The sequence below is a fragment of the Callithrix jacchus genome, chromosome 7, assembly GCF_049354715.1.
Source record: "Callithrix jacchus isolate 240 chromosome 7, calJac240_pri, whole genome shotgun sequence".
NCBI lineage: Eukaryota > Metazoa > Chordata > Mammalia > Primates > Cebidae > Callithrix > Callithrix jacchus.
This window is the reverse complement of record NC_133508.1, coordinates 59,208,259-59,235,164: the sequence shown is the minus strand read 5'-3', so window position 1 is coordinate 59,235,164 and position 26,906 is coordinate 59,208,259. Positions and strand designations below refer to the sequence as shown.

Sequence of the window (26,906 nt, the reverse complement as noted above, 5' to 3'; positions counted from 1 at the left end):
CTAGTGATTTGGGGGCTACTGAAATACACTATAGAGGCTAAACTATATTTTGCTCATCTCACAAAGGAAACATAAAAGTCTCTAATCTATATTTTACTTGTTTCTGCCTAACTTTCTTTGCAAGGAAGTAAATGGAGGAGATAGAATATAGCACTAGCTGTCACGTGGTGAAGTGTGCTTTCCAGAGGTAAGAAGCCATAGCAAAACACTGTTATGTTGGAATCTCTAAGTCCTGTAGACTCACATGTAGAAGAAACCTAAATTATGTTATTAAGTACTTACTCGGGAAAACTGTCGAAGGTCCCACGGGAAGAACGTTTAAGCAACAGAAGAGTACCAGAAAGATGAATGTTCCTCAAAGGAACAATATTAAAGCCTCAAGAAAAGACTATACTGATAGAGAATAAAGATACTTAGAAAGAGGAAATTTAATTGGCTGAACCAAGTGCTGCATAATGACCCAAAACACAAATGGGAATTCAACACAAAGTAGAAACTAGGCCAGCTTTCTAAAAGGAGCACAAAGAATATTTATTCATTTAAATTTTTATTCTGTCTACTTCTAAAAGCAATTTGAAAGTTTGAGGGCTGGGTGTGGTGGTTCACGCCTGTAATTCCAGCACTTTGGGAGGCTATGGTGGGCGGATCACTTGAGCCCAGGAGTTTAAGACCAGCTTGGGCAACACGGCAAAACCCCATCTGTGAAGAATGCAAAAAGACTAGCCAGGTGTGGTGGCACATGACTGTAGTCCCAGCTACTCAGGAGGCTGAGGAGGGAGGATCACTTGAACCTGGGAAGCAGAGGTGGCAGTGAGCTGAGATTACACTATTGCACTCCAGGCTGACAGAGTAAGACTTTGTCTAAAAAGAAAGAAAGAAGTTTGAGGATCCTCTAAGTCATAAGGAAACAACAGTCAGGCACGGTGGCTCACACCTGTGATCCCAGCACTTTGGGAGGCCGAGACGGGCAGACTACAAGGTCAAGAGATGGAGGCCATCCTGGCCAACATGGTGAAACCCATAAAGATACAAAAAATTAGCTGGGCATGGTGGCATGCAACTGTAATCCCAGCTGCTCAGGAGGCTGAGGCGGGAGAATCACTTGCACCCGGGAGGCAGAGGTTGCAGTGAACCAAGATTGTGCCACTGCACTCCAGCCTGGTGACAGGGTGAGACTCCAAAAAAGGAAGGAAACAACAGTCACACACAGGAGAAAAACCAGAAAAAGTACAAGTGACAACTAAGTCATAGTTTGCACAAAACGTGGAATCCCTTTAATTAATAGGGAGAAAAATCATACTACATATTTACAGTCTCCATATACATTGCTCAAATTAATAAAGTAGATGTTCTGTAATCCACAATTGCTGGCAAGTTCCCTAACAAGACAAAAGCCTTTGCTGCCACTACTAGAGTGTAAGGGGCTCTCTTACGTGCCTCAGGGAACTGGACCTGACATTCTCCAGTTGTTTTACTGATTTTCCCCTAAGTCTTCTGCCAGCAATACATACATGTCCTCATACCAGTCACTGGTAACATACACAAATAATTAACTATTTGTGGGTCAACTGCCCACCATTTACTCAGTACCTTGCTAGGTACTGTGTAGAAACAAAAGGAAAGGTAAATAAATCTTGTCCACAGGGAGTTGGTAATCCAATACTGAATCGAAAACTGGAATGACTGAAAACAGAACTCCTAACTCAATCCACGAGAGACAAGAAGAGGGAAAGGAAGAAAAGGAGAGAAGAGAAAAAGCAGATCGATCCCAGTGAGTAGCAAAGGAAGGTGTAGGACTGGTAATTTCAAGGTTCAATTTCAACAGACAAGGTGAAAAGATAAATTGCAGACTAAGGGAGAAACACAAACCTAGACCTAAAGAGACATACTTGGCACATATACTGGAAATAACATATGCATGCAGGCAACTGGCACCGTACCTGGCTTTGGAAAGGCACCCAGTAAGTATCTGCTATCAGTGTTACAGACCCTGGGCTGACCAGAGTGGGTCTCAAAAACACCCACATAAGAAGATGTGAGGAGTATGAGTCCAGACAATGGGAGAGGAACTCAGTCGCCTGCCTTCTGAAAAAGGCACTCTGAACTAGGAATAGCACAATTAAAGCAGTTTTGCCAGTGACCAGCAGAATGGACTAATAAGGGAAAGCCATTAGCACTAGAAAGGAATAATAGGCTTCCTTTACTTGCCTCCCAATAAACAATTGGAGGTTCATGGAGCAAAAGCTAGATCCACCTTTGCCTGGATTTCTGGATTTCAATATCCAACAGAGAAAAGCCATTCTAATTCTTGGTCAAGATTTTCTATTCTGTCTCCCATAACAATTCTGCACTCTCCTCTGGGCAGACCTACCCTATGTCTGGGCAAACCTACCCCATGGTCTGAGACATCTATTTGGAGGTTCTAGCTTGATGTAATCTTACCTGTTTATTTTTTTTATTATTGCTACTGGTCATCCCTATCTTCTGAATAAAATCTTGACTTCTATTTTGAGGCCTGGGCTCTGCTGGAACCAGAAAGCTGAAAGGGACCTTGGAGAGCCCTATTCATTGCTTTCACCAAACGTAAGTTCATTACTTTATCTATCATGTACTCTTGTCGCGTGACCAAATGACCTTAGTCCAATCTCCTTCCTTTTTAAAAGAGGAAACTAAGGTCCTGAGAGGCTGAGTTTCTCTCTGATCCTAGTCTGTTTTAACCTCATGGCTACTTAGTAGCTCACAAACAACCAGAGTCAGGTGAAATAACAGGCACTCTCAACACAATTAGAGCAAAGATCACACATTCAGAGACAAGAAATGGGGGGTTTGCTACACACAAAAAGATGACTTAAAATGTAAGGTATCCAAGGAATCAGCTAAGTTAAAAGAGAACCCCTAGCAATTATTTCTGAGAATGCAAGCAGGATTGGCGAGGTTAGGAAAGGGTGACTGTAGCTTTTAGTAGGCCCAGATTTCTCAAGTTCAAAAGCAGCTGTCATTTGGTCTCTTCTCTTGTACTTAGGGCCTGAAAGGCAACAATGTGGAGTGTAAGAGATGCAGATTTCTGAATTTTACATTCCTGGGTTCATGACAGGGTCTCTCATATGTACTATAATTGTTTCAGATGTTTTCACTGTCTTCATTATTCCTTCCCAAATGCTAGCATGCTTCGGTTCCAATCCCCAAGATTGGGAGCAATACTCGAATGGCCTGTATGCTTTCCTAAGACACATTCTATTCTGGTCATTGGGAAATCCAGGCAGCCAGAACAGCTCTGAAGAATGCCAGCACTGAAGATTCTAAAGGGTGTGAATCAGGCATAAAATTCACTTGTGTGGATTTGGGAGGCTGTCTAGTGAGCTCTGTTGTAGATATCAAGGAGGGATGATGCTAATACCACTTCGCTTATATACTGGGATTTACAGCTCATAATCCCACTTATCCTAGTTTTACAGATGAGGACTAAGCCTCAGAGATGTTAACTGTCTTGTTAAGGGCCACAGAGCTAATAAATGGCAAAATCCATACTTGAACTCAAGTTTCAATTCCTGAGACATGGTTCTTTCCTCAATAATGCAAAGGCCTCACTAAATGCTAAGACTTAGCTATCACTTTTGCAGATAATTTCTCCTTTCTGAGAGCTTACAAGCCATTAACAGTATAGCTGTCAACTCTTGGTTACTTAAAATAAGCAGTTACAGTCTCATCCTGAGGGAACTGGTCAGTGAGCCAAACATATCCACTGCCCCATCCGTTCGGAAGACCATGTTTTTCTCAATCACCAATTCATACTTCATGGCTGGGTCAGCCCTAATGATAGCCTGTACTCTCTTTTCATATTCTATTAAATTATATTAGGATATTATTTATCAAATAACCACTAATAGCTACTGATATTTAAGTACCTCACTATGTTTCTAGCTCTTTCTCCATATCATCTCTCCTTTAATACTAACAAGCCAGCAAGACAGTTAGACCCAATTTACAGGTAAGTCCCCTGACAGTGAAGTTTAGTAACAGACCCAAGGACATATAGCCACTCAGTAAAGGAACGGAAATTTTCATCCAGTTAGTCTGACCCGAAAGCTCATGCCCTTTACCCACTAGAACAGCTTCTCACACTTTAATGGGTATAAAAATCACCTGCGGATCTTGTCAATGAAAAGACTCTGATTCAGAAGTTCTGGGTGGGGCCTCAGGCTCTTTCTTTTTAATAAGCTCCAGGTGACACACAGATGTTATTGCTCCAAGGAACCATCTCTGAGTAGTAAAGTACTATGTAACACTGCCTAGTCTCAAATCACATCTAATTATTATCAAATATGTTTTAAGCAACACTTCACCTCTAGAAAGTCACGATCACCCTCATGTCCCTCTTTCACACCTGCCCTTGGCTCCAGACAGAAAAAGAAAGTTCAAAGTAGCTCTGGGAATAACTCTATACAATATGGAGGATTCTATCAACTAGGTCTTAGGCAAATAGCTCTGTGGCCTCCTGGTACCAACCCAAACTCTTTTGGAATGCATTCCAGCAGCCTAACTTCTAGGGCCCCAGGCTTTGGCCAGTTGCTGCCAAAGTAACCAGACCTAACAGGATCCTGTGCCAGAACACATTGCTCCTGATCTAGAAAGTGGTCAGCTAGACCTAGTTAAGCCTCGAAGGGCCTAGGATGGTACCACCAGCCAATAAATGCTGAACTGAATGCAGTGAAAAGATCTTGGCTCATGATACGATATATGACCTACTGTGACATTTCCTTTCTAGCCACTATGCCATCTGTTGTCTCTGACAGAATCAAACAACTCTACTTCTCTTCCATAGCCTCCTACCCAGATCCCCTGAAAGCTGTTTTAAACAGCATTTCGAGACTAGTATTCTCTTTTGTGGTATACTCTTTCTCATTTAATTTCCCTAACATCCCAATGAGGCAGATGCCACCATATCCCTGTTTTATAGATGAGGAAACTAATGTCCAGCGAGGTTATATAACCCACAAGACCACACAGCTAACAGGTTTGAGCAGAGCCCAAATGTAGATGTGCCTGGCTCCCTGTTCTTTTTTTTTGAGATGGAGTTTCGCTCTTGTTACCCAGGCTGGAGTGCAATGGCGCGATCTCGGCTCACCGCAACCTCCGCCTCCTGGGTTCAGGCAATTCTCCTGCCTCAGCCTCCTGAGTAGCTGGGATTACAGGCACGCGCCACCATGCCCAGCTAATTTTTTGTATTTTTTTTTTTTTAGTAGAGACGGGGTTTCACCATGTTGACCAGGTTGGTCTCGATCTCTCGACCTCGTGATCCACCCGCCTCAGCCTCCCAAAGTGCTGGGATTACAGGCTTGAGCCACCGCGCCTGGCGTTTTTTTTTTTTTTGATACAGAGTTTTGCTCTTGTTACCCAGGCTGGAGTGCAATGGCGCCATCTTGGCTCACTGCAACCTCCGCCTCCTGGGTTCAGGCAATTCTCCTGCCTCAGCCTCCTGAGTAGCTGGGATTACAGGCACACACCACCGTGCCCAGCTAATTTTTTGTATTTTTAGTAGAGACGGGGTTTCACCATGTTGACCAGGATGGTCTCGATCTCTTGACCTTGTGATCCACCTGCCTCGGCCTCCCAAAGTGCTGGGAATACAGGCTTGAGCCACCGAAACCGGCTGGCTCCCTGTTCTTAACTACTACCTTAGTCTCTCTGGCTGACAGGGTTTCTGGGCTCACTGCCATCATTCCCCAACCCCTCTCACAGACAGAGATGAACTGCTGGATGGCCTGGCAGGAGTGCCTGCCTTTGAGGCTCCTTGTTTTTTTCTGCTGGTCTCTGCTAAAGAATGGCTGGAGATTCCTTATCTGGGAAAGAGTGATATTGCAATAGGCCAGCTGGCTGGCTGCCAAAAGACTTTCCAAGGTGGCTTCAACTTAATTTACCAAAAGGTCTAGTTTGGTTGTCAACCCTGCAGATACAGAAACCCTATCCTGTCAAAGTCTTAAAGTTAACTGGACTTGAGGAGGTTGGATAGCACTATCTAGATACAGAAGAAGCACAGATCAGAAAGGCAATTCATTAATTCACAAGGAGAAGTATACCTATTATTTTCAGTTACCTGTGAAAAAATTCAAATGGCAAGGCCAAATATCATCAGAAAATCTCTTCAGAATCACAGAAGACAGCAAAAGGAATTAGCAGTATGCAACCAACATTTAGTGGCAGCCTGGTGCCTCTGTCTTTACCATTAAAGTGAATGCCCAGCCCCACAACCAAACAGGTGGAGTCTGAGGGCCAAGGTATTTAATACACCGCTCGGGCACTGCCAACTGACATTCCGTCACGTCTCGTCCATCACGGAGTTCCTAGACTCTTCTGTGGCTCTACTCTCTGTTGATAAAGGTGCATTGCTTTGTCTTTGGGATAACCTTTTTGCAGGTATCTAATAGTGATGACCATGCCATGTGCTAATTTTTCAGTCTCTTTCTCTCAGAGTACCCTCCTACTGGCCCTGAACATAGGCTTTTCTTTTGATGCTTGGGACATCTATCTATAGCAGATCAGAACTACTCCTCCCTGAAGAAGCCTCAGCCCAGTGGAGCTCTCAACTCACTTCAGATTTACCCGCCTCCTAGCTTCCTTCTGGGCCATCTGCCATACACTGGCTATAGCAGACTCATTCCCCATTCCCCTTTTCTCTTCCCTCACCCACTCCTTTCTCCCACACACTTCATCTACTTGTTACTACTCTGCCTTCCTTCATGCCACTTAAAACTTTATAAAAAACTTATTGATACGAAACATACATGAACTGATTCCTTATAAGAAAGATAGTAACAGTCAGAATTATGCAACTAGAATTATCCTTACAGACTATGTAATTCAGTCCCATCATTTCACAGATGAAAGAATTGATAAGAATTCAACTGACCCGCCCAAGTCATATATCTATAATAGGTAACAGCAGGGCCAGACCAGAATCCAGGTTTCTGACTTTTTCTTTCTTTTTTGAGACAGTCTCACTCTGTCACCAGGCACCAGGCCGGAGTGCAGTGGCGCAATCTCGGCTCACTGCAACCTCCACCTCCAAGGTTCAAGCAATTCTCCTGCCTCAGCCTCCCGAGTAGCTGGGATTACAGGCGCGCACCACCACACCCAGCTAATTTTTGTATATTTTAGTAAAGACAGAGTTTCACCATGTTGGCCAGGATGGTCTCAATCTCCTGACCTCGTGATCCGCCCGCTTCGGCCTCTCAAAGTGTTGGGATTACAGGCGTGAGCCACCGCGCCTGGCCCAGGTTTTTGACCTTTTAAGCCAGTACTTGAACCAAGATACCAAACTCCTAAGTACACACAACAGGCCTTCAGTGGGGAGGGTGTCCATGCATCTCACATATACTGAAACACTAGACTTGTTATAAAGACTGTTGATCATTTTTTTCTTTGAATATTGATTAAAATTCAACCACTGATAGCTCTTTCAGTGAGAAAATAACTCTGTAAGCCATAAGACCGCCCAAAACACATGCAAACATATGATTGCAAATTTCCAATCTACTGCCATTAGAACTATAAGTGGGGCCAGGTGCAGTGGCTCATAGCTGTAACAGCAGCACTTTGAGAGGCCAAGGCGGGCAGATCACAAGGTCAGGAGTTCAAGACCAGCCTGGCCAACATGGTGAAACCCTGTCTACTAAAAATACAAAAATTAGCTGGGTGTGGTGGCAGGTGCCTGTAATCACAGCTACTTGGGAGGCTAAGGCAGAAGAATCACTTGAACCTGGGAGGTGGAGGTTGCAGTGAGCTGAGATTGCGCCACAGCACTCCGGCCCATGCGACAGTGCAAGACTCCATCTCAAAAACAAACAAACAGCCAGGTGTGGTGGAGTGCACCTGTAGTTCTCGCTATTTAGGAGGCTGAGGTAGGAAGATCGTGAGAGCCCAGGCGGTCAAGGCTATAGTGAGCTATGACTGTGCCATTGTATTCCAGCCTGGGTGATAGAGCGAGACTCTGTCCCTATTAAACAAACCAAAAAACAAGGATTATACGACTCGATAACGAAAAGCCCAGAATGGCAGCCCATGCCTATAATCCCAACATTTTGGGAGGCCAAGGCAGGAGGATTACTTGAGTCTAGGAGTTCAAGATCACCCTAGGCAACAGAGTAAGACCTCATTTCTACAAAAAAATTAAAAAAAATAAAAATAGCCAGGCATGGTGGCTCATAGTCCTAGCTAGTTGGATGGCTGAGGGAGGATCACTTGAGCCCAGGAGTTCGAGACTGCAGTGAGCCATGATTGTGTCACTGCACTCCAGCCTGGGCAGCAGAGTGAGACCCTGCCTCCAAAACAAATAAAATAAGAAAAACATTAACATTTTAAATTTCAAAAAATTTTAAAAAAGAAAAATACAAATAATCACAAAAAATTAAAAGTCAATAAACTGATTTAAAAATTCAGCCTGGTGAATAAAGAAACACAAATTAAAACATGGAATCAGAAAAGTTTTTCAGTGGTACTATCTTGACTGGGAAACTGTTTTAGATCAAGGACTCGGATTTGGCAGACTAACGTAAACACTTACTCAGTGACCCTGGGTATACCACCTTAGTCACTGTGAGCCTTAATGTCTTTATAGTTTTGGTGTGAAGACGAAATGGGAGAATGCATCTGAATTGCTTTAGCAAAGTGACTGTCAACAGTAAATGCTCAGTAAGTATTAGCTACTTGGTTTTTTTTTTTTTAAGATGGGATCTTCCTCTGTCACTCAGGCTGAAGTACAGGCTGCAGTCTTGGCTCACTGCAGCCTTAACCACCTGGGCTGAAGCAATCCTGCCTCAGCCTCCCAGGTAGCTAGGGCTACAGGCATGGGACACTATATCTGACTAATTTTTTGATTCATAGAGACAGGGTCTTCCTATGTTGCCCAGGCTGCACCCAAATTCCTGGGTTCAAAGGATCCTCCTGCCTTGGCCTCCCAAGGTGCTGGGATCATAGGCATAAGCTACTGTGCCCAGCCTGCTATTATTATTGAGCAAAAAAAAAAAAAAAACAGGCCTGACACAGTGGCTTACGTCTGTAATCCCAGCACTTTGGGAGGCCAAGGCGGGAGGATCACTTAAGGCCAGGAGTTCAAGACCAGCCTGGCCAACATGGCGAAACCCCATTTCTACTAAAGATACAAAAATTAGCCAGGTACAGTGGTGCCCACCTGCGTTCCCAGCTACTCAGGAGGCTGAGGTGGGAGAATTGCTTGAACCGGGGAAACAGAGATTGCAGTGAGCCAAGATCATACCACTACACTACAGCCTGGGCGACAGAACCAGACTCTGTCTCAAAAAAACAAGAAAACAAAACTACTTGCATTAATAACACAGGAGAGAGAACAATGAGACAGGCACCCACACAATGCTGATGGAAGTATAAACTCGTAAGACTTTTTAGGAAATGAATCTGGTAAATAATCTGGGAGTAATCTGCTCACCTAAAGCTACAAATATGTCCTTAGAGACATGAGAATGTGCGGGGGCAGCGGGGGGAAATATACGTTACTTGCACTGTTTGAATGTTGTACCAGAATTAGTTTCTATAGCAGCTGCATAATTCCAGATAAAAAGAGAAATCCATGATAGTGACAGGAAAAAAATGTTCATGTTTATGTCCTTTAGACTCACTTCTAAAAATCTATCAGAAATGATTAGAGATGCAAAGAAATATGTATGTATACTATATTCACAGCAATAGTATTAATGGTTTAAAAAACCTGGGGATAAACTTAAATATATGAGGTTTTAAAGTAAATATGACATACAGCCATATTATGGAATTTTATGCAGCCATAAAATTAGGCTTTCTATATGACACTAAAAGAACAAGTAATCTCCCCAATAAATCAATCAATCAAATTTCATCACATTTTTCAACGTGTTGAAAAGGGCATGATCATGAAAGTAAAAAGACAATGCAGAGGATGGGAACAAATATTTTCAAATCACATATCTGATAAAGGTCTAATGTTCAGAATACACATAGTATACCAGAATCTAGTATCCAGAACTCTTACAATTCAACAATAAAAGGATAAATAAGCCAATTTAAAAATTGGCAAAGGATTTGAACAGACATCTCTCCAAAGACAGACAAAATGGCCAATAAGTACATGAACAGATGTTCATCATAAGTCATTACTAAATGCAGATCAGAACTATAGTGAGATGTCACTCCACATAATGCTAAGATGGGTATCATAAAACAAAACAAAAACACAGAAACACAAGTGTTCTGAGGATATGGAGAAATTGGAACCCTCACAGAATTGCTGGTGGGAACATAAAATGGTGCAGCCACTGTGGAAAACAGTCTGGCAGTTTCTCAAAAAGTTAAGCACAGAGACACCATATGACCTAGCAGCTCCACTCCCAGGTGTACATCTGGGAGACATGAAAACATGTATCCACTCAAAAACCTGTACATTAGTGTTCCTTGGAGCATTAAGCCTAACAGCCAAAAAATGCAAACAACCTAAATATCTATCAACTTATGAACACACAAAGCATTGTATATGTAAACAATGGAATATTATTCTTCCATGAAAAGGAAGTACTGGCACATGCTACAACATGTGGATGAATCTTGAAAACATTATGCTAAGTAAAAGCCAGTTTAAGCCAGACATAAAAGGCCACATATTGCTGTATATGATTCCATTCATGTGAAATGTCCAGAGTAAGAAAATCCACAGAGATAGAAAGTGGATTAGTGGTTACCAGACCCTTTGGGGAAGAGTAAATGGGGAGTGACTACTAACAGGTACACGGGGGTTTGCAGAGTGATAAAAAATGTTCTGGAATTGGAAAGTGGTGATAGTTATGACAGTGGCAGCCAATCCAGTCAGGCTGCCATCATCCTGGCTTCAGCAAAGAGGCCTGGCCAGTGCTGCATGCTCCACAGAGCAGGCAGGGGCACCACCCAAGTTGTAGCTGCAGATCTGAGCCTCCCTGTGCTCTTGGAGGGCCAGGAGCAGGCAGGAGCCCCACCCCCCATAGCACAGTTGCAACTGTTCATACTGTGGCTACAGACTCAGGCATCCCTATACTCCTGGGGATCTGGCAAGGCCTCACCCTCACAGGCTCAAAAGTGCCTGCCCCCGCTGCCTGGCTTCTCCCTGCTATCAGCATCCATTCCAATCTTGATCTGGGAGCAAAGTTGGGCAGAGCCTAGGTGCCATGAACAACAGTAGGCAGAGTCCCAGATGGAAGGGGGCAGGTCCCAGTAAGGTCCCTTCTTCAGGCCAGGGAGAGGCCTGAAGACTGGGGGCCTGGCTGCTAGTCCCACTGACCAGAGTGGGGACTGGTGCCTTTTCCAGCTCCCCCTCATGGCCACCCTTGGACCAACTGGCACATACCGCACATCCTCCCCTCTGAGGCCATAAAAGCCCCAGACTTAGCCAAAGCTGAGCAGACATGGAATGACCAGCTGCAGAAAGGAGCTACCCTCTCTACTGAGAACTTCAGAGACCTGCAGAGACTGACAAACAACCTGCCTGCAGAGAGGTGTTACCTTCTCCAGGGCCTCCTCTCTGCTGAGAGCAGCGGACATCCAGTCAACTAGAGAGCAGAAGGGAGCTACCCTCTCCAGGGCCTCCTTTCTACGGAGAGCTGAACATTCGACAGACAACCTGCCTGCCTACAGAGAAAGCTACCCATGGCAGGTCTGTTCTGAGCTGCTCTAACACTAAGTAAATCTCCTCTTTGTCTTCTTCACCCTTCACTTGTCTGCATACCTGTATGCAGGACAAGAAGCTGGGCAAAGGCACCAACAGCAAACAACGGTTTCCAGGAAGAAAATCGATAGCCTAAAGATCCCATAACAGTTATGCAGATGTTTGAATTGTACACTTTAAAATAATGAATTGTATGGTATGTAAATTACATATAAATACTTTTTTAATAGAAAAAAAGGCACTTGAAGGTTTTTAATGACGTAGGAAAATGCCCTCAATATCCTAAAAAGAAAACAACCAACATTCAAATGAACACATGTATAATTCCAATTTGGTTAAAAAAATATGTGTGCATGTATATACACATTTGCATTTAAAAATATAGAAAACACAGAAAAATGCTAAGAGTGCTTATCCTAGGTACTGACATTATAGGAGACTTATTTTCTTCTTCATACGTTATAATATTTTCTATGGTGAACATGCATGAATTTTATAACTAGGAAATTTAAGAATAAAATTCCAGACAGGTGTGGCTGGCTTCAAAGCTAATGTCATTTCCAACATACTATTCATTCATTAAACATTTACTTAGCTCCTACTATGTACCAATCACAAATTCTCTGCCTGAAAGGAATTTACATAAGTCTAGGGTGGGTCTGAACCCAAATCCATGGACTGGATAGGGGAAGAAGTGTCCAGAAGCTCTTTAAATTACTGCACATGCAACGTTGTCCAACTGCACTTTCTGAGGGAGACAGCCCACAGCTTTCATAAGCAATGTAGCCTAGTGGTTAAAGGCTGGAGCTGGAGCCAGACTACCTGAGTGCAAATCGCAAATGTTCAATTACAAAGTGTGATCCTGGGCAAATTACCTAACCTATTAGGAGCTTAGTTTCCTCATCTAAAAAATGGGGATAGTAATAGTACCTTTCTCACTGGGCTGCTGAAGATGAACTGAGTTACATCTAAAGCACTGGCTCTATAGGCGAGGTAGGAAGTGCTCAATAATTAGCTGCTAGCTGCCATATCATTGCCCCACCACCACCTCACAGATTCTCAAGGAGGTAGAGACATGGAGAAGATTAATGACTGCTAGAAAGGTTGTTTTCCAAATCCTAAAACTGGTAGGTAGCATGTGATTCCTGATGTGCCTATAATAACCATTCTTTTCAATTAATTTCTTTTTCCAGATTCTCTCGATTTCTAATGAAACTTCTTTTGAGGTGTTCTACAATATACAGTGAGGCAAAGTATCAAAATGTTCAGCATAACATACTGCTTATGTCCTCTTATCTTCTGACTAATTCATAGAAACTAGCGATTTTCAAGGCTGTTATAACAGAAGCAGGCTTTGAGAGATTTAGCTGCCTTTGCAAGCCATGCTGCTCTGATCCAGTAGTTCATCCAAGATAACACTTTACAGACCAAACTGCAAAATCTTCTGAGCGACACATGCATCTAATGAGTGACTAGGGATTGTGACCGCATTACACTTAAGACCAACTTTTCCATCCTGCAGTCGAGTCTCAACAAGCAATTACCACTCCAATGCTTTCAAATCCAACCTCTTAGGTATCAAAAAGACCCTTGGCTTTGTCACTGGTACTGAGAGGCGTTTTGTTCTGACCTGAAAACATGGATGATATCTAAGTTATCATCAACTTGATTATCATGATATACTTTTCTTCATCGGGGATAAATCTGGGCCACACATTAACACAGTACCAAGTTCCAGATTCACATATACCCACCTAATGTAAAAATTAAGGGGCTAAAGAATATCACACCGAGCACTGTGATGCCAGCGGCTATGGGCTCCACAGGAAAGGTCTGGAGCGCAGGCTCTAGAGACAGCCAAGAGCACGAATCCCAGCTCTGCCCTTCTTACCAGCTGAATTTTAGTCAAGTTGCTTAACTCTGTGGGCCTCAGTTTTCTCATATGTAAATGGGGATAATATTAGTGCTCATCTCATGAGGTAGTTGTACAAATAAGCTATTATATGTAAATGGATCAATACACATAAATACACTGTAACATTGTTAACAGTCACTAAATGTTAGGTGTTATTACCTTTGGAGAAGGAAGCATAAAAATACACCTATCAAAGTATTTGTTTTTTATCATTCTGCTTCATCACTTTTAAGTTACATATGTATCTTTATATGTCAAATGTTACATAATTTTTTTAAAAGAAAAGAATTCACAGACAACTACACTGCTCCTTTCAGACAGCTGGTCTGGAATGAGATGCAGCCAGGAAACAGAGAAAGTGGGGAGAGTCAGACTTCTAACAAGCATGCTATAATCAGAGATTTCATACAAAACCTTAAACTCATTAAAAATTAAAAGACACAAAGGACTTCGAAATCACCTGGCCCAATTCCCACATTTCATAGATGAGGAAACCACAGCCTTGAAATGTAAAGTGTTTTCAGATCTTCCAGTTCATTAATGACAGAAATGAGACTCTTCCTGTCACCTACGGCTTATATATATATTCTTAGTGGAATGCAAAGATGATGGCATTCTGGAAAAGGGAAAAAAAATGAGTTTGGGAGGTTAAGAATAATAGCTAACATTTATCAAGCATTTATTATCTCTCAGACATTGTGTCAAGCACTTTACATTGGTGGCCTTACATAATTTTTGCAAAACCAGTGAGATAGTTACTATTATTAACCCCGCTTTCAACTGAGGAAGCGGAGGCCTAGAGAGATTAAAGGACTTGCTCCAAATCACAAAGCCAGTGAGTGGTAGAGTCAGTCAATGAACTCATGCCGTCCAACTCCTGAGCCGAAACTATGACCACTAAGTGATACTGCCCAAACTTTGGGAGCCCATGTGGCCCCAGTGTGGCTCCAAGGCTGTGTCCCAGCCCTATCAGTGAACAAGATGTGCTTGTCAATCCAGCAGATTGTCACTGAGTTCAGCTGAATACACTTAACTGAGGTTTGGCACTACATGGAGAAGAAATTCAGCATAATCCCTGCTCTCAAGGAGCTTATTGCACAGCTGGGAAGAAGAGACCACTTTCAGCTTAAATCCTTCTTTTCTCACACTTTTGTAGTTAAGCACCAAGGCACTGAAGAGACTACAGACCCCCAACTTCCAGCAATACTATTACACTACTCAGATCACTCAGCCTTCAGTACCCCTCTGTGTACATTTCACAGATCACCTCCTTTCTCATCTCCTAGTGTTATAAGCTTTTCCTTTTGTCTTTGAAGAAGTGGGGATTATTTTCATCTATATCCCTCAATCACCAGGGAGTATGACAAGAGGGCTAACTTAAGGAGTTAACAAAAAATGCAGAAGAGGATAACTTCACTATTGCTGTTAATGTTGGGAAAGAGCCTATGGGATTCCATAGTATTTGCTCAAAACTGTTCAAAGGAAAATATGGAAAATTTCATCTTCAACATTCTACTGCCCATGGGAACAAAAAAAAAAAAACCAGAACTCTAGGGGCCAATTATTCTGCTGTCTTGGACTTTGACCTTAGCAAGTCTCCCTCTGGTTTTAACCTGACTAGAACTGAGGAGAACTGACAGCAGAGTACCAGCTCAGTGAGCAGCTTGTGTCTAGAATGGTCAAATTTAATGACTGCTAGGCCTTCAAACAAACATTCAAAAGTAACAGTACTACGTCAAACCTATAGGCTAAACGAATAAGAGCAAGTTTCACTGTTATTTAATTTAAATGTATTGGTTCCTACTATGTTCATGACATCATATTAGGAGGTAAGTATTCAAAACATTGGCAAGCCTTTGAAAATTAACCAATATCAGATTGTACTAATACAACTAGAGAAATAGAAGACAGAGTGAGCAAAGCACATAGGAGAATCAGTAAAGAGGGAAAGATGGGAGGGCTTACTGTCTGCAACCAGTAGAGAGGGAAGCATCTGGGTGCAAATTCGTAGTTGGGAAGACTGCTATTACAGCCTTCTATAATATTATGCTAGTTTGAAGAGTGGCTCTTGACCATCTCCTTTGCTTCTGCTCTTCCCTGACCAGCTACTGCCTAAAATTTGAAAAACAATTTTAGTAAGGAGCTATAAAGAGTTGGGTTCTAAATCTGACCGTAGTTTTGTAACCTTGAGTGACTTAACCTTTCAAAACCTGTTTTCTCAGGTGTAAAATGAAGTTGACATGTATATGGGAGGTCAGAATGCTACTCTCGCTTTTATATTTGAAAACTTTCTTAATTTTTAGAAATGGGTAATAGTACCTATTGCCTAGCTGCTGCGAGGTTTACATGAAACAATAATGTAAAATACCTAGCAGACTGCTTGGCACTTCGTATGTGTTCAATAAATGGTAACTATTATTAACAACATGATGTGTAAAACGTAATATAATGTTAAGACATGAATTACTGTATTTTAATGTTATGAAAATTTAAAAGTTCACCAGAACTTTTAAAAAAAGTTTTGGAGTGGGCTGGGCATGATGGCTCACACCTATAATCACAGCACTTGGGAGGCCGAGGTGGGCGGATCACCTGAGGTCGGGAGTTTGAGACCAGCCTGACCAACATGGAGAAACCCTGTCTCTACTAAAAATACAAAAAAAAATTAGCCGGGTGTGGTGGTGCATGCCTGTAATCCCAGCTACTGGGGAGGGGGAGGCAGGAGAATCACTTGTACCCGGGAGGCGGAGGTTGTGGTGAGCTGAGATCGCGCCACTGTACTACAGCCTGGGCAACAAGAATTAAACTCCAAAAAAAAAAGTTTTGGAATGGAGGAAAGAGGAGAACCAAATACTATGAACCAGTGAATCAGTGACATCAGACTTAGAAACACAACAAGGATGACCTTTCCAAATAGAGTCTGACAAGCCTCTCACTCTTTCGCCCACTTTCCTTCTCCTTTCACTGCTTTATTCGTCCATTCAGCAAATATGTTCTGACTGAACTGTACACAGGACACAGTGCTAAGAGGTGGGAGAGAGAAAGAGATGAAGGTGGACAAAAGAAGGGGATTTGGGGAACAATATAACAGGATGACCTTTAAGGGGGTAGGTATCTAGGAACCATCTGAAGTCATGTGCAAAATGTTTTGAATGTGTGAATGTATAAAACTTCTCTAGGGCCTTCTGGAGGGATTCTAAACAGAATTATTTATTTATTTTTTAAGTGTTAAGAATAAAGGTCTAGCCAGGCGCAACTCATGCCTGTAATCCCAGCACTTTAGGAGGCTGAGGTGGGTGGATCACCTGAGATCAGGAGTTCATCAAGACCAGCCTGACCAATATGGAGAAACTCCACCTCTACTAAAAACACAAAATTAGCCAGGCATCATGGTGGCGCATGCCTATAATCCCAGCTACTTGGGAGGCTGAGGCAGGAGAATCCCTTGAACTCTGGAGGCAAAGGTTGTGGCGAGCTGAGATTGTGCCATTGTACTCCAGCCTGAACTATGAGAGCAAAACTTCATCTCAAAAAAAAAAAAAAAAAGGATAAAGGTCCAATAAACTGAAAAAGCAGCATATAGATTTTATATAAGGAAAACCATTAACACTCCTGAAAAATCATCAAAGTAGCTTTGAGCAAATGAAAAGACAGACCATGATCTTGGATAGAAGAGCCAATATCATAAAGATGTTAGCTCTCCCTAAGCTAATTTATAAAATTTAACACAGTCCTAATAAAAATACCATCAAGTCATCTCCTCTCGAAACCAGACAAATTGATTACTAAGTTCATGTGCCAGAATAAACAAGCAAAAACAGCCAGGAAAACCCTGAAAAAAAATAATATGAAGAAAGATGGCCCTTCCAGATGCTAAATTATAAAGCCTCTAAAATTAAGATGATATTGTAACAGCATATGAACTGGCAATCAAACCAACGGAACAAAACAGAAAATCCAGTAAGAAATCTAAGTGCATACAAAGGCTTAGTATTCAATAAAGACAGCATCTCAAATCAGTGAAGAAACAAGTTTTTAATAAGTACTGTTGAGACAACTGGCCACTGGGATAAAGATTAAATCAGATCCTTCCTCAAACCAAATACTAAGATAAATTTCAACTGGATCAGAGTCTTAACTGTTTTTTAAAAAGTGAAACCATAAGCCATACATGTTCTAGAAGAAAATACAAATGGATTCTCCATAAATTGAGACAAGGCAAATTTCTTAACTATGACTGCAAATCCAAAGCCATACACGACAAGACTGAGAAACATGATTATATAAAGATATAAAACTTGGATAGCAATAAAACAATATATGCAAAGTCAAGCATATGACAACTGGAAAATATATTTGCAATTTGTATCCCTGACATGAAATATCTTTATCTCATAAAAAGAAAAAACAAATTTAAGTTATACTGAAATACTATTTCTTACCTGACAGATTGGCAAAATCCCAAAACAAACAGCATACTTTGTTAGCAACACAGGAGAAACAGAGAAAAAAGGTTTAGGTATGAAACAAAAATTTTGGCCAGGCACAGTGGCTCAGCCTGTTATTCCAGCACTTTGGGAGGCCGAGGCGGGTGGATCACAAGGTCAGGAGTTCAAGACCAGCCTGACCAACATGGTGAAACCCTATCTCTACTAAAATATTACAAAAATTAGCCAGGTGTGGTAATGCTTGCCTGTAATCCCAGCTACTCAGGAGGCTGAGGCAGGAGAATCACTTGAACCCTTGAAGCCGGGAGGTGGAGGTTGTGGTGGGCCGAGATTGTGCCATTGCTCCAGCCCGGGCAACAAGAGCAAAACTCAGTCTCAAAAAAAAGAAAATGAAATAAAAACTTCTTGGTAAAAAGGAATTTAATTTTTAATAGCAATCTTTAAAGTTTAAAACACAAGATGGCTTGGCGCAGTGGCTCACGCCTGTACTCCCAGCACTTTGAGGGGCTGAGGCAGGTGGCTTGCTTGAGGCCAGGAGTTCAAGACCAGCCTGGGAAACATGGCGAAACCCCATCTCTACCATGGAATACAAAAATCAGCCAGTTTCATAACTCAGTCTCAAAATAAATTATTTTTTTTTTGAGTATTTAAGGAAAAGAGCCTGTTTAAGAAGTTGGTGATACAGCTACACAGAATATAATTACATCAAGTGACTGTAAGACAGTATCTGACTATACATCTCAAGTAGCATATATTCTAAGGACAAAAGGAATAATAGAAAAAACCCAAACAGCAGTCAGTAATAGAAACGTCAGTGTAAACAATGGCGTTGCTACTGGCCTGGTTGATACCACCACCACCGGGGAAATCCAGGGAGAGGGAGCAGCCTTGAAGCATTAGAATGTGGCCCAGCCCACCGGCCTCAGAAAGGATGAAGTCCCGTGGCTTACTGAGAGACTTCAACTGGTGCTCAATACAAGGTGATCTGGGGGAGGAGGGCTGCTCAGAGATGAGGCTTGAGAGACAGCACAGCCAGGGCTGGCGGACAGCACTTGCTGGACCATCCTAAGGGCAGGGAATCCATCCAAGAGTTTTAAAGCAAGGGAATCATATATATTCAGAGCTGTGCTTTTTTTTTTTTTTTTTTTTTTTTTTAATGACTGAGTTTCTCTCTTGTTCCCCAGGCTGGGTAAAGTACAATGGCTCAATCTCGGCTTACTGCAATTTCTGCCTCCTGGGTTCAAGCAATTCTCCTGCCTCAGCCTCCCAAGTAGCTGGGACTACAGGCAGGCACCACCTGCCTGGCTAATTTTGCATTTTTAGTAGAGATGGGATTTCTCCATGTTGGTCAGGCTGGTCTTGAACTCTCGACTTCAGGTGATCCACCAGCCTTGGCCACCCAAAGTGCTGGGTTTGCAGGTATGAGCCACTGCACCAGGCCTCAGAGCTGTGCTTTATAAAGACCACTGGTAACAGTGTATCAAATAGATTAGAGAGGAATGAAAAGGCTATTTCATAATCCAGGACAAGAGATTATAGCAGCTTTAACCAAAGGAAGAGAAAGGGTAGAAGAAAACAACAGTCTCGTAACCTAACCAAGTATGTGCCGAAAGAGTAGATCATGGCACCATTCCCAGGTTTCTGCCTTTGGTAACTCTGTGGTAGCATCCACTAAGCCTCAGAACCAGAGACAAGTACCAGGTGGAAGAAAGATGGCAAATTTACTGCTGCCAATGCCCTGGAGACCATCTTCTGGAGCTAATGGGGACAAGGAGCAAAAGGAGTCAAGAAGGAAAACTTAGGAAGACTCAATGGTCAGGCCCCAGTCCTAGAGAGCTGAGAAATAGGATGATGTTAGCAGGTTAGATTACCTCTTGCAGTATTCTGTCAAAATCACAAATAAAATCACACACTGTTCACCTTTGTTTTTACACTAAAAATAACCCCACTATAGCTAACAGTAACAAATACTAACCAACAAATAACCAATATTTGGAGCCTCAAAAGCTCTTATTTACACTTACAATCCTGTTTCTAATTTCCTCATCCTTCCTGGGCCCTTTCCCTCATAAAGCATCCCCTATTGTTTGGTCCTGTTCCAGAACCTGACTCTAGTGCCTGCAGCAGAGGTCACTCATGCAAATCCCTCCAGGGGTCAGACAGACAGAAAATCTCTAATGCTTAAATGGAAGTAACTACTTTTTAAACAGTCTATGAGCCAGACTCCGGCCTACGGGAGTAGTCTATTGAGGTCCCAGTTTTACAGAACATCCTAAAATAAAGATATTTCCTTCTTTTTGTTTCCCTTTGGGTACTAATAAAACCAGAAATTATATCTATGAATTGACTTTTTCAGAGGTCCTAGTATTAGTTAAGTTCTGAGATAGGTTTAGTCTCAATATAGAGGCTCTTTCTTTTCACAGATATGAAGGGAGGGGACTCTTCAGGACAAATGCAGGGAAATATCCTACCTTTCTTTATTCCTCTGCTTCCTCAAATCTATCCACTCCCCTCCTCTTCTTTCCTTAAAATAAATAGATGGATGGATGGATGGATGGATAGAAACAGGGTCTTACTCTGTCACCCAGACTAAAATGCAGTGGTCTGATCATCATGCAACTGCAGCCTCGAACTTCTGGGCTCGCATAAGTGATCCTCCTGCCTCAGCCTCCCAAAGTGCTGGCATTACAGGTGTGAGTCACTGTGCCCAGCCTTCTTTCCCTTTTAACTCAACTTTCCTAAGTTTGAGGAACTGACTTTATCTGCAAGAAGTTGATGCCTAGAAACAAAATAGTGGGCTTCCACTACCTCTTCCTTTCCTCTCTCAGTAGAAACAGTTATGGTATCTGCTAACAGGGTTGCCTAGACAATAGATCCACATCTCACAGGTCTCATGTAAATTAACAATCAACAACCATCTCTAGGGCATTCATGAAGCAGTTCATTGGGCAGATACCTATATTACACATTCAACTATGCTTGACCACTTTAGACAGAAAACAAAGGCTGAAAAGACTTAAACTCTGAGGTTAAGGTGATAGAGCAGTGAAACAGTACCTGGTTTTGGGGAGATTCTCATCACGCCTTCATTTAGGTGGTGTTACATGTGATGTTTCATTGTGGGCTCCGCACCTTTTAAGGGGTCAAGGGCTTTTCTGAGATCAGATTAAAGTAACTGGCTCTCTCCCCAGAAAAAAATGACATTCATACAAATTTACAGGCAACTTCAAAGGATCCATGGGTCTCTTGAAATTCAACCATTTACCCTGAGATTAACAATCTCTGACTTACATGGATCAACCTAATACATTTATGTGAGGAAATGAAATATGTGCCATCATAATTTTGAGGATTTGGAGTCAAATAACATTAGGGAAATGTAAGGAAAGCTGGCTTTCTTTCCTTATCCTTCTCTCTCTTGAGGGCTGCCAGAGTCTCAAAACTGCATGCTCTCTGCAAATGAAATGCTGCACTCTCTGCAAGACTTAAAGAAAGTGACAATCTCATCTCTGAATTTAAATGCCCTTAATATTTAATTCTTTCCTCTATGTGGTTAGTAGCTTGCTTTCTCCACATTATCAAGATGATGGCTTTCGAAGGCAGACTATTGGAGATACAGAAAACCATATATCCCAATTCAATTTCCTTGTGAAAATCAAAGAGCTCACTCTGTTGAAGAGTTGAAAGAGGCTGAGGGGGGGTCACTGCCTTCCCCCAGGGTGCTGGTACAAGCAGTACTTGGGAAGGGTAATGTAAATACTTGGTATGAGGCAACAGGGCATAGCGATTTGTTTTTCAATCTATTTTATTTCAGTTCAAAGCATCACTGCAGACAGATAGTCCAAGAAAACAAGCCACACTTGGGTTATACTCAGTCTTCCTCAATCTCCAAAAGCAGCTGAGTATTGCCAAAGTGTGGCTCGTTTTCCTGGGCTGCCTGTCTGCAATGATGCTTTGAACTGAAATAAAATAGATTGAAAAACAAATTGGTATGCCCCGGCTCTTCTGCAGTTTCATATTATCCTTCAAAGCTAGTGTTAGCACCTGCTCTTTACTGGAACCCAACAGACCCAAATCACAGAGTAAAACTGCAATACTTTAGATGCAAAGGTCCCACCCAAACCTAAAATAGCAATTTAATTCAGGGCTTGTTGTTTAACATTGCATGAACATGTCACTCTCTGTCCAGTTCTTTGCTCTGTTTGCAGGGCTGGATTGTGTCTTCTGATGACATGTGCAATATGGCTACTGGGTAGCGTTTAAAGCAAAACCTGCCCTGCTGTTCTTCTTATAGATCCTTGATTTATTATTTCCTCTAATGTCTTATATTTATGAACCCAAACATCAACTTATTTTTTTTTTTTTTAGATGGAGTGTCGCTCTGTAGCCCAGGCTGGAATACAGTGGTGCAATCTTGGCTCACTGCAACCTCCGCCTCCCGGGCCCCAGGTCAAGCAATTCTCTACTTCAGCCTCCCAAGTAGCTGGGATTACCATGCCACCATGCCCAGCTAATTTTTGTATTTTTCAGTAGAGACGGGGTTTCACCATGTTGGCCAGTCTCATCTTGAACTCCTGACCTCATGATCTGCCCGCCTCAGCCTCCCAAAGTGCTGGGATTACAGGCAGGAGCCACCATGCCCGGCCCAACCTATTTTTACTTATTCAAAAAGTCTGCCATTTACTTCAAAGTATTTAGTACTGTTTTAGGGTATGTGACATTATTTTGAAAACTTTTGGAAGAAACTTGAAATCATTTGCAAACGAATTTTAAAATTACCACCAACTAAAAGAAGTCTAACATTTGCTTAGAATGCCTTAAGAGAATACATACACCTTGGATGGAGGAACACAAGTAGTTTCCAACTTAAAACACTGAAATACTGAAAAGTGTTCTGCATAGACAACTGTACAATTTGGTTTTTAAAAAAATCAGATGCCAGGCTGGGCACGGTGGCTCATGCCTATAATCCCAGCACTTTGGGAGGCTGAGGTGGGTGGATCACAAGGTCAGGAGTTCAAGACCAGCCTGCCCAACATGGTGAAACCCCATCTCTACAAATATACAAAAAAAAAAAAAAAAATTAGCTGGGCGTGGTGGTGCATGCCTGTAATCCCAGCTACTTGGGAGGCTGGGGCAGGAGAATCACTTGAACCCGGAAGTCAGAGGTTGCAGTGAGCTGAGATTGTGCCATTGCACTCCAGCCTGGGCAACAGAGCAAGACTCCATCTCAAAAAAAAAAAAAATAGATGCCATTGGGAAAAGCTCCTCTCCAAGCAGAAACACTAAGAAAAAACAAGATCTGCTCCCCTTTTGCTGGAGATAAAAAGCAGTGGGCTTCCATTGTTCTTGGATCCCCCATTTTTAATTTTGTCTGTAACATATTTCTGGATTTTTGTTATTATTTAGCACTTTATAAAGTTTCCATTTGAAGTTAAATTTGATTAGTTATTCAGCAACATGTGTAACAACAACAAAAAGAGAATACCATGGCTATTAATACAGCTTCTTATTTAACCCGCACAACAACCCTTTGAGGAGATGAGATAACTAATCTGTAACTTGTCCATCGGTGTCCAGTTCTCTCAGTAGTAGCTGGGCTCAGGATCAGGGACTGAGCACAGGAGTGAACCACAGGACCATTACTCCCTTTGAGTTCTCCAACACCTCAAGTTGTTACCCACTTAGTCTCTGAACCTGCTGAAAAGTTCTTCCCAGCTTCATCTCTACCTTTCCCCTTCTTGCTGGACTGGCTCCTTGTCACTCAACCAGTTTCAGCTTAAACTACCCTCCTTAAGAGAGTTTTCCCTGACCACCCAGATAAAAAGTAAGGCTCCTAGGTTAGTGTTTCGTTCGGGACTGTTTTATTTCCTTTAGAGCAGTTGCCACAATTTGGAATAACTTTGTTATTTCTTCACTGTCTTGACATTAAGCTTAGCTTCCACAACAGAGCCCCAGGGCCATCTTGCTCACCCTGGTAATCACAGGACCTAGACAGTGGTGCTTGGTACGTGGAGACACCAAAATATTTGTTCAAGGCCAGACACAGTGGCTCATGCCTGTAATCCCAGCACTTTGGGAGGCCAAAGTGGGCAGATCATTTGAGGTCAGGAGTTCAAAACCAGCCTGGCAAATGTGGTGAAACCCTGTCTCCACAAAAAATACAAACAAAAACAAAAACAAAAAACTAGCTGGGTGTGGTGGCATATGCCTGTAGTCCCAGTTATTCAGGAGGTTGAGGCAGGAGAATCACTTGAACCCAGAAGGCAGAAGTTGCAGTGAGCTGAGATTGTGCCACTGCACTCCAGCCTGGGTGACAGAGAGCGACTCCGTCTCAAAAAAGAAAATAAAATAAAAAATTGTTCAACGAATGACCTGGATTTGTTCACCTAGTATTTACCTGCAAACACCAGGTTTTGGGTACTGGCTAGCAGCTGAGGATACAACAGATAAGGTGTGGTCCCTGCCAGTAAAGACCTCCTAAACTAATAGGAAAGACAAAAAACAGATGGAACAATACAGGGTGGTGGTTGTGATCAGATTAGCTTCAGCTCCCGGCTGAATGCATTAGCTATGTAACCTCCAACATCTCTCCTCTGTGAGTTTGCTTCCTCTATGCTGAAAATGGTAATATTACTACTACTTATGTCATAGTATTGGTGTGAGGATTAAATGATAGTCCATATAAATAAAGCACTTAGCGCAGTACCAGGCACAAAATAATCACTCAAAAAATAGCAACTACTAATTTTATGATAATGCTATTACAACTGTATTTGAAATTATCTTTGTCTACCTATATACCACTTGTCCAAGCCCCATATCCAATTTAAACTCCATGGAAGGGCAGAAATCATGTTTGTCTTGTTCACCACTGTATTTCCAGGGATGTGAAACATCTCTGGTACATGGTAATGGTTCAACAAATACTAAATGATTAGTGAATGCCTGCGTACAGGCACCGAGTGTTCTCAAACCATCTGTTACATCCATGATGAATAGCTAAGTTTGAGGAAAGAAGAAAAGTGTTTACATTAGAAAGGAGGGGCAGAAGTTTGATGATTTACCTAAGCAGAAAAAAATTTCACTTTGAGATTGTAATTAAATCTCCATTAGCCACCCAAAGATCTGGATACAATTCCAGGGAAGAACCAACAATTCCACGTAGAAAACACTTGAAAGAATAAAATCCAAAGCAGTGTGACCTGTGCTATCAGGCAGGGGGCTCCCAGGGAAGGGCTCAATTTGGCAGCCTTATAACCTAGTACACCTATAAATATCTTAGCCACTCAGAACCAACTTCTTCCTCTTTTGTAAATACCATACTTACGTATAAAGTGTTGTCATAAAGTACAACAACGCTCATATGAATACAAAGAAAGCACCTGGCTCATTGTAGTTGCACGGAATCATTGCTATTCAAAGCAGGAGAAACTCTTTGAATAGTCAGTAACACCAGAAGGGGTAATGGAAGCCAGAGTGTTTTGTTAACTAAAGTGCTCTGGGTGCATCGGGCAGTTTTAACTCGTTTCCCACTCCAGGATAAGGGACTAGAGGAATTGCTGGATGACAACACTGATCCAACCTACTTGTGTCTAGGGCAGGGGTCAGTAGACGTTTGCTGTAAGGGACCAGGCAGAAATAGTTTTGGCTTTGTAAGCCAGCCGATCAAAAGCCAAGCAACAGCTGCGCAACTACTCATCTCTGCCCTCTTGGCAGGACAGCCGCCATAGACAAATACATCAACAAAGAACATGACCGTGTTCCAATACAACTTCATTTATGGACTTGATTTCATAGAACCTTTGCAAATTATGTCAACTATTCTTCCCCCGCAAGCATTTGAAAATGTAAACAAAGACCAAGAGGAGGAGAGAGAAGTGGAGGGATGGATTAGCCCGACGCCAGGCGAAGGGACCTGAAGGGAGGGGGAGTGAGACAGTGACAAGAGGCCTCCAGACCGGCCAAGAGGGAGGTGCGGGGCGACAGCAGGCCCAGGCGGTGTCAGGCCCGGCCTGGCGCCCTAAGTGGGTCCCCGCGGCCTCTCCCCTCCGCAGTCTACAGCAGTGGCTGCGCTAGCGGTGCGAGCCGCCCCTGGGGAGGCACGTCCCGGGACAAGGTGAGGCGGCTGTGACTCGGACGAGCCCCGCGGAGTTCGCCGCGCGGAAGGGTCTGTGTACACCCCTCATCTAGGGCGCACCCGGGCCTCCGCGGCAAAAAGGGTCTCCACGCGGAGTCCCAGCCCCGTTTCTATGGTTACCTGTTCAGCACCGATTCAAACTGCTGTTCTTTATTGACAGCGCCATAGAGGACACGAACACTCCTGCCCGAAGGGAACAATAAAGCTTTCGCCATTCAACAGCGGCGGAGACGCCAGAAGGCGGCCATCTTGAGGCCGGCGCGCAATGGTTATCAGCGGGAAAGGGGCGGCCCGACTTGCCCCGCGCGCCGCGGTCACGTGTTGAGGGCGGGGCCTGCGTCACGCGCTCGCTCTCCACCAATGCTAGGATCGCGGGGCCGGCCGGTTGCTATGCTCTTCTCCGACCTCTGACCTTGGCCACTCCCTCCCTCCTCCCCACACTTTCTAAGGAAAGTTTTTTTCTTTTCTTTTTTTTTTTTGTTTGATTCGGAGTTTCGTTCTTGCCGCCCAGGCTGGAGTGCAAAATGGCGCGATCTCGGCTCAGTGCACCCTCCGCCTCCCAGGTTCAGGCTATTCTCCTGCCTCAGCTTCCGGAGTAGCTGGGATTACAGGCATGTGCCACCACGCCCAGCTAACTTTTTTTTTTCCTATTTTTAGTAGAGACGGGGGTGTCACCATGTTGGCCAGGCTGGTCTCGAACTCCTG

General features: G+C 42.9%; 1 protein-coding gene across 2 annotated transcripts in view; it reads right to left on the bottom strand.

Annotated features, from left to right (window-relative positions):
• Positions 1–26,475, bottom strand: part of ZBTB40 (zinc finger and BTB domain containing 40) — an 82,944-nt gene extending 56,469 nt beyond the window's left edge. For both annotated transcript variants that reach the window (XM_002750405.5, XM_009000597.4), the window contains exon 1: positions 26,322–26,475. The gene's annotated coding sequence lies outside the window, so the exon portion shown is untranslated. The remainder of the gene's footprint in view (positions 1–26,321) is intronic.
• Between the last annotated feature and the right edge of the window lie 431 nt (positions 26,476–26,906).